This window comes from Ischnura elegans, chromosome 10 (genome assembly GCF_921293095.1).
Source record: "Ischnura elegans chromosome 10, ioIscEleg1.1, whole genome shotgun sequence".
Taxonomy (NCBI): domain Eukaryota; kingdom Metazoa; phylum Arthropoda; class Insecta; order Odonata; family Coenagrionidae; genus Ischnura; species Ischnura elegans.
The window spans coordinates 27,122,837-27,135,456 of record NC_060255.1 but is presented as its reverse complement, the minus strand read 5'-3'; the positions used below and the strand labels follow the sequence as shown (position 1 = coordinate 27,135,456).

The following is a 12,620-nucleotide window of genomic DNA, read 5'->3' as shown; positions in this document are numbered from 1 at the left end:
GTCAAATACTTCCAGTTTACTGAATAACTCGAGAAATTTCAAGTTTCAAGGAGCCAAAGAATGAGTTTTTCATGCCGCTAAGTAAGGCATCATGAAGTACCCGAATGAAATTCCTTTGAAAGCTTGTTAACTGTATTATAATTAAAAAATTGTGCTGAATTATGAAACTCTCATGTCAATCAAATGTGAAGAAAGATCATCAGAGAGCATAGCATCTGTTCAACTTAAAATAATCTCTCACTGTAATGATGAAGTAGTGTCTACTGAATTATTGACTTGAGTAAATTTCCATTAAATGGAACACATCATCAAGCACCTAACCGTAAATATTTCCTTTGAAAGTAAGGTCATTTTCAGTAATCCTGCTGGAGAAATGAACCTTTGTGCATATCTTTTTGGCAGCTAATCTTCCTTTTAACATTTGATGTGGATCCTTTGACAATTTTTTGAGAGAAAATAGGCTCAGTTGTGATTTTCTTGCTATGTGGTATGGAACCACATTTTTAATCAAACTAAAATTTATTCTAACATTATGCTACAGAAATATTAAATAAGCTCCTGAAAACACAAAAATCTGTGACAGTGATGGCTCATGAATGACCAAATCAGAGAAATTTGAAAATTGATAGTTTCACTTATTTGTTAATGGTCAATTCATGAATTTTAGTGAATTACTGCCATTTTAAAATATATTTGATAGAAAAGGTTTTCTGTGTTTTTCCTTAGTACATCACGTTTTTTAGATAAATATTTGGTGTGGTTTTAGAGAATTCATTCACGTATGTATACTGTGTGAGGCATGAATCCCAATTTCCTTTTACATGGAAAAGCTATTGATTGAGAGCTTAGTGTTTGGGAATGGATTGAATTTGATTATATTGACTGTGGGAACTATGGTATAATCTTGGTTTTATGTATATGTATTGACTTGTACATTCATTTTTGTTGGTCTCCGTGAGACGGTGAGTATAAGTTATTTTCTCAGCTGATGATCATGAGTCTGGACCTACCTGCATTTTGGCGGGAAGTTTAATGCGATATTCGTGCATTAACTTTGTGATGTTCCCATCTGTTTTTTGTCGTCAGACTTGGTTGGAATGGTTATTCCTCGTGTTATCCATTTTGATGCTAACAAGGAAAAAGGAAAAGTTTGATTCCTTCTTCTTAACTGCATATTTGTAGATCAGTGAGTAAGGATTGGAATTTTTTAAATGGAAAATTTATCTGTTAAAAATTGTGCTCCAAGTCACCCAGTATTACAGTTTTCACGTAATTCTGGTAATAAAAAAGATGTTTTGCTTCGTGAACTGAAATATGATTTTTAATCATTTGTGAATAATTGCTCTTATAATATTTGATTAAAAGTTATCTAGTAGTTCAGGAACAGGGTTCTAATGTGTGTTCGAAAAAATGATAAATGTATTATCTTGTAATTTAGTGTCATCTCATGAAAAGTTAGCATTATTTTCCACCTCATTCAACATAATCATTTAAATTTTTCTTTTTATTTATAATTTTTATTTTTATGCAGAAATATTCTTTTAATGACCAATTAATGGGTGGAAAGTTAAACTGCATAGATGAAAAATTTATTATGTAATGCACTGAACTTACTCAGTGAAAAAAAAATTTACCATTTAATTGGAATATCAAATTTGTCAACACGAACTGGAAAGGAATATATTTTTTTAGGCAATTCCGTAAAACATTTTGAAGTGGCAAACTTCTGTTAAGCTTACTTTAGGGAGTGCTATAGCTGAGGCTTTTCATGTAATATTGAAATTCAAACCTTACCTGAACTCATTTTAGAAGGAAAAGTGGAAGGTGATGAAGAAGAACTATCTGCCTTGAAATACTATCAAGAGAGCTCTTATTCTCCACATGTGACACCAAATGACATGAGCTTGGTAGATGCTACAAGTGCAGGAAATATCTCAAATCTCGGTGAAAAGCATTGTGATCCATCTTACTCTGAAAATGCGACAGCATGGGGGAAGTGAATATTATGCGACTTAGGAGTCATAAACAAGGTAACATTCTGCTGTCACTTAATACTAATCATCAATTAGTGAAGGTAGATTGAAACAAAAAAGGAGAAGGAAAATTTTTTATTGTTTTATACTCCTTCCACGACATGATGCCTTTCTTGTTTCTTACACTATCTGGCTTTTGATGATGCTGCAGTGCAGCAAAACATGTTGGTTTTGATGAGTTATAACGATTAGCTGTTATCTACTTATAATTATAAATTATGAGTAGATAATTACATTAATCTACTTGAAATTATAAGTAAATTTTCATTTTGGTGACTCTCATATTTTTGAGGATGCATAGGCACAGGCCCATTTTACATCTATACCCAATTCTGGCCTGAAAATGCTGGTGGGATTCCTTGCAGAATTGTCAAGGATGCGACCCACCATGTCCCTTAATATTGTATCTGTCATCTTACCTTTCAATAAGACCTCAAGCCCCAACACACTTTCTTGTATTGTTTCCTATTGGCTCGTACCTTTCCAGTATGCGTTGCTATACTCTGCCACTGCTGTTGCTACTTACTGTTGATTTATTTGAGGTCGGAACGAGTTTCATCTACTAGTGGTCTTCATCAACAGCTTTTTCTATCTTTAACTTGGATCAATTGTGTAGTAAACATATCACCACTTTATCTTTAAAAAAGGCATTTTAAAACTCTGAGTTGTCAGTGATAAAAAAAAACTGTCATAAGAATTATGCCGCATAGTTTAGAGATAAGATTATTCTTCAAGGATGAGTGGAACCATGGATTTTTATTCCAAATCGTACAGCGGTAGTAGTACTCGGCCATGAATCCCTTTGTGAAATTATGCAGCCTGAAATATGCTAGGGCTTGCAGGCTTCTAGTGTTAACTCTTAGCCAATCCTACTTGTACAAAATCCCCTCTGTCTACTAGATGTTTAGGAATATCTCCTTTGTTAGTCCATTTATCATAAGCTATTGCCTGCAATCACTGACGCCCCTCAATTATAGCATGTATGTGCCTCAGATTTTTCTATTGGCATAAGTGTTACAAACTAAAGATAGCTGTGGACCATTCACTTTTCAGCTACTAACAATATACCACATTTCACCATAAGCCAACCCTACCAATATAAAAACCACGTTTCAGAAGAGTGAACTGTATCTCAGACTCTTTCCCTTTGTTTACTTTAAGTGAGTATTAATTTGTTGGTGCATTGGTTTCAGCCGAGCTAGAGGATAAGTTATACATAAACCCTTTCTCTTCTGGGGTTAAAAAGCAAAAACATGTATCCATAAAAATTTTTCTCGCTTGCCATATATTCGTGGAATAACATGGCATTGATATAGATAATAGATGTAGTCAGTCTACAATAATAACTACAGTAAATTGTTGGTAAACCTCTTGGTGTTTGTTAACAGTACAGAACAGGTGTTAACACCTCTTGGTCCGGCACCCTTTACACTAGACTAGCCATTGGGGCCGGTCATATTATATGCCATAGGCCTCAATATATGTTCAAACTATTATAACGTCGATAAAAAAGACGTCAATAAGAAAAACTTTCACAAAAACAAACAGTAAAGCTACCTGAAGACGCACAAACCAGAACTAGGTCGAAATAGTTCCAAATAAATCCGTAGAGGTCAGCAGGAGACTGCACTGCATGAAAACGTAAAAACGCGTGATCGGCACATAAGCGCTGGCGGCGGAAACACGTAAAAACACGTGTGCGGACCATAATGTGTTAAGAAGGATTTGTTATAGGTGAATTCATCTTTAATGTATACCAGCTACAAGAGTATTAAGGAGTACATTTAAGTAATTTATACAGCTTTGATATGCATTACTTCAGCTTCATACATCACTCAGTCCCTTAGATCTCTCAGGTCACTTAGATCTCTTGAAGAACGAAAGACATATTTCAAAACCTTTATTATGACACATTTATAGACACTTTTCAAAATGCTTTGTAATACATGTTGGTAGTTAATATACATCCTTATTCTACTTCTGCCTAGTAGTATAAAATTCATTTCACTGCATGCAAACACAGTGGACCCTACGCATCACAAAGTTGAGGGAGACTGAAGTTTACTTCGGTATTACCGAACTTCATTATTTAGCACTAGTGAACATTGAATTGAACTTCAAACAAAGTTTGATGAAATAATATGTATTGTGGCAATTACTTTATAGCCTCGCACAGGAAAGGATAAGAATGCCTGAAAGCCTCTAGAAAATGAGTTGCCATTCAAATCAATCAAGAAAACTGCTACCTTTATCCATTTTATAGCCTGCCACCTCCCTAACTTATAAAGAATTAATCTCCAGAGATGGTCAAATGACTGTACCGATTTATCTATCTTTTCAGTAGTTAAGATAGTAAAGAGGGAAGGGATTATTTTATTGTTTAGCATTCATGATATTTGTCTGTTATTATTTCTAAATCTTTCCCGGTCTTCTGAATGTTCACCGGAGATATTTCCAGGACAAGGCACCCACTGGAGAGATGAGTCTGTCTCTCTGCTTGGGCAAGGCTTGAAGTTGTGGTCAAACTTAGGGGGGTATGCAGATTCTTTTAAATACACAATATGATTCAGTCTTACATAATTAAGTTATATAATTGAAGTTTTTCTTATTATTTCTAGGTTTCCACCTCATTGTTTTAAGTCTGGTGATGACTGTTTTGCCAGCATTTTCAGGTCAGAAGAGGAGTTTTATGAGAAATAGGCCAGAATATTAACTCTAAAGTGGTGGTAGTAGTGGTTGTTTTTCAGTTCCACCTCTTTGGCATATATATACAGGCCCATTTTGCATCTATACCCAATTCTGACCTGAAGATGCTGGTGGGATTCCTAGCAGAACTGTCGTCATAAGACTCGTAACAATGTGGTGGAAACCTGGAAATCATCAGAGCATTTGCTAGTCATGGCAAAGGCAAGTAATTAAATAATCAGTTGCCTATCAATGTGAATCTCAGCTGACAGGAATAAGTGATGCTCTTATAGTCAGGCTCACCAAGAACATCTCAAAATATTGGCAAATGGTGCTATCCATGGCACATTATTTATAACTGATGAACTTATGAGCCCTCCCCAATCATGTTCTAATAGGGGTGGGTACCTGAAGACTGCTTGCATGCACAGTATTACTATCAGACATAGCCCATTATGTTCAGTCTCTGGAAAATGATGGAGCTGAGACCAACTTTGTTTGTGAGAGGGATAGCTTTTAGTCTGCCTTTGATAAAAGCAGGATTTTTACATGGTGAAAAGTCCTTTTATGACAGGGTACGGCTTTCACTTTGTTAAGAGTAGGACTTTGTTATAAGCGGGTTCGTTGTAAGTGAAGTCCGCTGTTTTTCCAGTAAATGATAATGATGTAAAATTAGAGGTGACCATAAATGCATGATTAGAAATCATCCGCCTTGTTATTTCCATTAGAATCCCGATTGTATAACGGAAGTAGTCTCGCACTAGCTGCATTCACGGGAGCTCCGTGTTCATGTTTTCCAAGCCTCGCAGTGTGCGACCGCACTCCGTGATCTCGGATAAACCTCCCTCAGCAGTTGCAACCCAGGCAACTTGTGCGAGACCCGACTACATGGCCTGGTGTGTGAAAGTGTAGTTTCCGATGTTGCACAGTGGTTATGAAGCATTCGTGCAAACCACTTTTCAGTATCCGTGATCACGTGGTTTTCAAAACCGGGTCTTATATGGAGTAGTAATAATAAGAGTGCAACCATGTTATCGCCGCCAAAAAGATTTCGAACTGGCGAAGAAAGCTCTCAGTCAATCCGGCAAGCACTCTTAAATAACAGAATACAGGCATCCCCCGAGTTACGTATGTCTCGACTTACGTAAATCCGTACTTACGTTAGCGATAACCGTATTTCAAATGATTACGTTAATTTACGAATTCGAGCGCGAAGAAGTAGATATTCGCTCGTACAACCTATGGTAGAAAAATATCGAATTTTTATCTAGTTTTTTACGTGCTAAAAATAACAAAGTGACCCATTTTTGTCATTCCTCGAAGGAATTTTCATTAATTTCTGTAGAAAAATCGCTTATAAATCCCAAGTCAGCAATCAACGTGAAAATTCGCGGTTCTAGCGATGGATGTGGTTGCGCTCATTCCTGTACGATACAACTTGTTATACAGTATGCACACCCGAACTCCGACTTTCAACTATTTAAAAATTGTACCCTTAAGTTTGGACATTTCCATCAGTGGAATTAAAAGAAAATGAAATTCAAGGAGAAATCTTTATCGTGGAAAAGAATTGTTTAGTAACCACGTAACAGTGTTGAAATTTTGAGTGTTGGCAATGAACGCCGCGAAAAAGTTAAGAAAAAGTTGACACACGATATTAATTGCGTAATTGTTTACATGTTTCTGGCGGAAAATTTTATTAAGCTGCATTTTCTCATATTGTGTGCAACTGTAAATGAATATTGCGTCATTGAAAGATTTTCCCCACTAACTTTGTTGCATGTTAATGACGGAGTTGGCTGAATAAAAGCTCACTTTTAATTAGCTTCGTGCTTTGGAAATACTCTTCGATGTTTCCAGCGAAGTAAATATTCAAATGATGATATTTTCACGTTATTTTATTGAGATATGAGAGAATGAAATTATGTTTCCGTGCGTGAAAGATTGAGTTTATGTGCGTGTGAATGTATCTAAGAATATAGTAAAATAGTGGCATTTTTTTGTGTGTTAAAAGCTCGTAATCCTAGACACTCCTACTACGTGTATTAACTGTGGCAGTGAAACCACCAGATTCATCGATCAACGTAATGTATAAAAGGCAGAAGATATGATGACTAAAGGTAGGTAGACGATGCATTCTTTGGGCCCTTAGATCGCAGTATAACATAATTAATCAATTTAAGTATTCAGTTTAGTAATGTAGCGTTGAGATACCGTACTTTCCCGAATCCATGCGATCGGTCAACTCTGGGAATAATATTACGCATTTTGATTGGCAATGCTCAAGATGCAACTCTCAAACTATATTAATGTTTATCAATTTTGTATCTAATAACGTATGAATACGCGGTAGAGTTCATGAATATCGCAGTGAATTCAATGAAACTTCACCGAGAATTTACCGCGCATTTCTCCGCGCCGATCGCAATCTCTGAGGCACTAACTCAAAGGTTCGACTTACGTAAATTTCGACTTACGCAGAGTCTGCCGGAACTCATCTCTTACGTAACTCGGGGGATGCCTGTAACTGCATAAATAATAATATGTTGCTTGCTTTACGTAAATCATGAACATAACAAGACATGAAAGTGAACGTTTGGTTTATCCATGTTTTCTGATTATTCGTGCCATCTCTCCCCATCATTAGCCTGGGTAATCGGGATTTGCGCTGTATGTAACATCATTTTTGTTTAAATTACGAAAGCTGGAATGAAAAATTCTGATAGATGTTATAAATCAAAACATGAACCACATCCTTATCAACCAAAACTTGCCAACTTATATTTACTGATGTTAGTTGATAAGTTTTGCCAGACATTACTAAGCATTTTAGGGAAAATTGGCTAAATGAGATACATGATTGTCCACAGACACTCATAGTTTTTAATATTTAGATAAAGGGAGCCACTTATGAAATTTGGAGTTAGTTTTTATGTATAGTGGTATGGTATGGAAATGGACAGCAGAAGGGAACCCAAAAGCAATAAATGCTTGATTATCCTGGTGGGGAGAGGCAGCACAAATAATTGAAAAATGCAAATAATGCAAGCTTTCACTTCTATTTCCTATGACGTTAATCATTTATGCTAGTCATACAATATATAATTATTATTTTTGAATGCAGTCTATAATTTCAGATTTTTTTTAGGACTCATTGAGAGCTTTCTTCACCCAGCTTCAGATCTTTTTAGAAGCAATAAATGAAAGTATCTCCTGGCACTAATGCATGTTTTGAACAGAGCCCTTTGCAATAGCTATGTTGCTGATAGAAATGATGGAAGGGATTGTCAAATACCGTATAAGCGTGTGTAAGAGGCGCACCCCTATTTTGAGCATCGAAGCTATAAAGAAAAAAACATTAGCGGCATTTTTTTATCCTATCGTGCGTTGTTGCAGATGTATGCCTGGAATTTCGACAATTATCTAAATTTCCTCTTTCAATGCTAATTGAAAGAGGAAATTATGATAACTGCGACGGTAATAGCAGCATAAGAGGAAGTAGAAAGAGTTCTGATCCTCTCTTTGCATACGCCGTTGCTCTACGATGCTGGTCCTACTCACGAACAATTTTGTTTAAAAGCTCTCGCAGGAGTATTGTAATAGAATTGCAGACGTGGAAAATTTTAAGGCAACACAAGAAAGGCAAATAGCATGAACCTTCCCAAGAGATTGGACAACAATTGGGGCAATCTCAGCGTCGTAGGATAATAACCTCGTCGCAGATTTTACGGAACCACTCTCGGCCCTCCATCAGCCAATGCCTCTGTGGTTTTTTCCCTTTCCGAGACCCCAGAGGAAAATATTAATTTACAGGCGAATAATGGAAACGTGTTTCATCCCCACCCCATCTCACCAACTGACCTTTTTCGGTCTCAGGTTCAATTCTCCTAGTTTCTGGAGCCCAAATGCTTGGTGAGTCACCTACTGAGCTTGAAGATATCTCGATATCTTTCAGCAATGGTATGACACGCACGAGGTTCTAAAAAGAATGAGACCTAACGCGACGTATAACTGACAGTATTTAAGTTTTTTACGCTCTAAATGATCGACACAAAGATTTATAGTTAAACTAGTTAAACAAGGATACTAATATTCAACATAGTCCAAACAGCACAATTTCGGAAGAAACAAGCGTAGCATAAGCACATTCAAACAAGACAAGACGGACTGGAAACTTCAGGCAACGCAAACTGCGTATATCACATTGCTGAGCCTTCGCCCCTTCGCTTTGAAGGCAACAACGTCACAAGCAAGATCGGACGTGTTCTTCCCTTGCTCCTTCACTCATAGCCTCGTAGCTTCAAATGCGGAGGGGAGGGAGCGCGCTCCTTCCCCTCGACCACTCCTCCAGCGCTCTTCACTTAAAATCATTTCCGATTTCTTCTATCCACCATTAGTCCAACAATGAACATACACATTTGAATTTTTTAAACCGTAGGTTTTGACACCAATATAATTTACAGTTGCAAAAATCCTCATATTAACGTCTGAAGATGATTTTTGAAAAATCAGGTCCTCAGCGTAATGGAAATTGCTAGGCAATACAGATGTTTACTATTAACCAGGTATGTCCTTCAAAACTACGTGTTAATTGACGTTTGATAAGCGTTTACTATATGCAGTATAAATGCTGCGGGATGCCCACTCATAGCAGTAAATTTAGCGCGCCCTCAGGAGCGAAAAACCCCGTGTGATCTTTTCCATGTTCACCTCTGGGGTACCGACGTGACGGCGCGAAGCTTACAAGAAAAGCAAACAGGAGCATTTTAAAAATACGTCACTAAGGGAGAAACTCACCTGCCTGCCGCTTGTTTTTGACCCAGGGGGTCAGATGACTGACTAACGCTAAAAACCAAGGCCACTCAGTTCCCCTTGTACTTGCGACCGGTGAAGGGGAGGGGGGGAAGATAAGAAGTTTGTGTGAGAGTCGCTCCCCCATTTTCGGCTGCAATTTCTGGGAATAAAGGTGCGCCTCTTACACGCGCTTGTAAGGTAATTAATTACTCAATGTTTCTCTAGCCCTTTTTAAAGACCCGAGTCCTTACGGAAGTATTGCGATAGGAGTCAGAAAAGCAAAGTTGCAGAGGCTGGCCATAGACATATGTAGTTTTGAGTATCAAAACTAGGAAATGTGGTGAGAAGAGTTACCCAGGAGAATGTAATGTCCATTTCTATTATTTGAACTTTTATCTTATTTATTTTTAAGGCTGGGTTGGTTTCACTGTTCCCAGGATTTGAGTGGCTACCTTAGTCATTAATGTTGTCATAAACATTAACAAAAATAAAATTGTGTATGATCATGATATGGAAATATTTTTTTTTAATTAGTGCTGTTAGTAATGAGAAAATCCTTTTATTTTTGCACAGATCCTGATGAAGACATAGACGATGAATATGGTTTTGACTATGGATTTGACTCAGATTCTGATGGCAGTGATTATTTAAACAATTTTGTTTGAGAAATGATTTATTCTTACCAGAAAAGTGTTTTCTTCTAGTTATATGATGCCCTCCGGTGCTAATATCATGGCACTTTGGAAGGCTTTCTTATATTTTTATGTGGTTACATGTCATTCCGTCACAGCCATCACTTTAGGATGATCTTGTATGTTTTTGGATTCATATTTCAAGAAAATGTTCCAGCATTTAAGATATATCAGGTTTTGTGATCTGAAGATTAAGCACAGATTAAGGAAAGTCTGTTTCAAAAATTTTGTTTGTCAAGTTTTTAATGAGTCCAATAAGTATGCTAATTGACTCAGTTGAAAAATATGTATTATCTCTGCATTTCATGATTGGAATCTGGTTGTTAATTCATGGTGAAATGTCCTATAGAATGTATTGCTTAAGTTTTTTAATTGCCATTATTTTCTTAGGTAGTAATTCTTGTGGTTTGTACTTGAATTATGCCTACTTCTACCAGCTTGTTTATGAACTCCAGGATAGCAAAATCTATTTTGTTTCTGTGAAGTTGTTGCATAGTGAAATATTAAAACAAGGGAACACTTTAACTTTTATGGAAAATCTGGAAGTCAATTCCAATGCCATTTGACTTGTTAATTATTGGTGGTGACCCAGTTTAAAGGTTGAATTCATTGGGCTTACCATTACTCATTTTAACTATTTCTGAAAGTCGAATAACTTTGTCCATGAGTGTGAGAGAAAACATTGCAGTTCCATTAAAAAAGTTTTAAAATACATACATACAATCAAAAACCGTCACTCTGTGGAATGATTACATAATTATCTAAATGTCTTATTTCCGCCTTGAAATCTGTTTTATAAAGTTTGCTTTGTAGAGAATAATGTTGGACTTCAGTGAATTTATTATTTTATTATCCAATCAAACTACAAGCTGCTATTTCATTTTAGCTTCTTATGGAGGATATTTCATCTGCTAATTACAACCCACAAATTAATAATCTCCTTTCTACCTTTAATTATGCTAACCAATGTGAGGTATCAAAAGTTATATGATATCATTGTTATCTCATTAAGAATAAAATCTGTGTGACATTTTCCCATTTTTTACAAGTTTTTTCCTCTTCTAATTATTTTTTTCACTTGAAGCTAATTATAATAATCATTCTCTCAGCAGAGGAAGGGAAAAAAGAATAATATCAAATACTTCCAGTTTACTGAATAACTTGAGAAATTTCAAGTTTCAAGGAGCCAAAGAATGAGTTTTTCATGCCGCTAAGTAAGGCATCATGAAGTACCCGAATGAAATTCCTTTGAAAGCTTGTTAACTGTACTATAATTAAAAAATTGTGCTGAATTATGAAACTGTCATGTCAATCAAATGTGAAGAAAGAGCATCAGAGAGCATAGCATCTGTTCAACTTAAAATAATCTCTCACTGTAATGATGAAGAAGTGTCTACGGAATTATTGACTTGAGTAAATTTCCATTAAATGGAACACATCATCAAGCACCTAACCGTAAATATTTCCTTTGAAAATAAGGTCATTTTCAGTAATCCTGCAGGAGAAATGAACCTTGGTGCATATCTTTTTGGCAGCTAATCTTCCTTTTAACATTTGATGTGGATCCTTTGACAATTTTTGAGAGAAAATAGGCTCAGTTATGTGGTTTTCTTGCTATGTGGTAAGGAACCACATTTTTAATCAAACTAAAATTTATTCTAACATTATGCTACAGAAATATTAAATAAGCTCCTGAAAACACAAAAATCTGTGACAGTGATGGCTCATGAATGACCAAATCAGAGAAATTTGAAAATTGATAGTTTCACTTATTTGTTAATGGTCAATTCATGAATTTTAGTGAATTACTGCCATTTTAAAATATATTTGATAGAAAAGGTTTTCTGTGTTTTTCATTAGTACATCACGTTTTTTAGATAAATATTTGGTGTGGTTTTAGAGAATTCATTCACGTATGTATACTGTGTGAGGCATGAATCCCAATTTCCTTTTACATGGAATAGCTATTGATTGAGAGCTTAGTGTTTGGGAATGGATTGAATTTGATTATATTGACTGTGGGAACTATGGTATAAGATTGGTTTTATGTATATTGACTTGTACATTCATTTTTGTTGGTCTCCGTGAGACGGTGAGTATAAGTTATTTCCTCAGCTGATGGTCATGAGTCTGGACCTACATGCATTTTGGTGGGAAGTTTAATGCAATATTCGTGCATTAACTTTGTGATGTTCCCATCAGTTTTTTTGTCATCAGACTTGGTTGGAATGTTTATTCCTCGTGTTATCCATTTTGATGCTAACAAGGAAAAGTTTGATTCCTTCTTCTTAACTGCATATTTGTAGATCAGTGAGTAAGGATTGGAATTTTTTAAATGGAAAATTTATCTGTTAAAAATTGTGCTCCAAGTCACCCAGTATTACAGTTTTCACGTAATTCTGGTAATAAAAAAGAT

General features: G+C 36.0%; 1 protein-coding gene and 1 long non-coding RNA gene across 2 annotated transcripts in view; one reads left to right on the top strand and one right to left on the bottom strand.

Annotated features, from left to right (window-relative positions):
* Positions 1-3,761: 3,761 nt before the first annotated feature.
* The window catches only part of LOC124167329 (alpha-L-fucosidase-like), a 30,850-nt gene continuing 21,991 nt past the window's right edge, over positions 3,762-12,620 (bottom strand). Inside the window, exon 10 of the mRNA XM_046545313.1 lies at positions 3,762-5,401. The gene's annotated coding sequence lies outside the window, so the exon portion shown is untranslated. The remainder of the gene's footprint in view (positions 5,402-12,620) is intronic.
* On the top strand, positions 6,797-11,237 carry LOC124167331. The gene is made up of 2 exons (XR_006866660.1): positions 6,797-6,838; positions 10,086-11,237. It is a non-coding gene; the product is annotated as an uncharacterized LOC124167331 (long non-coding RNA).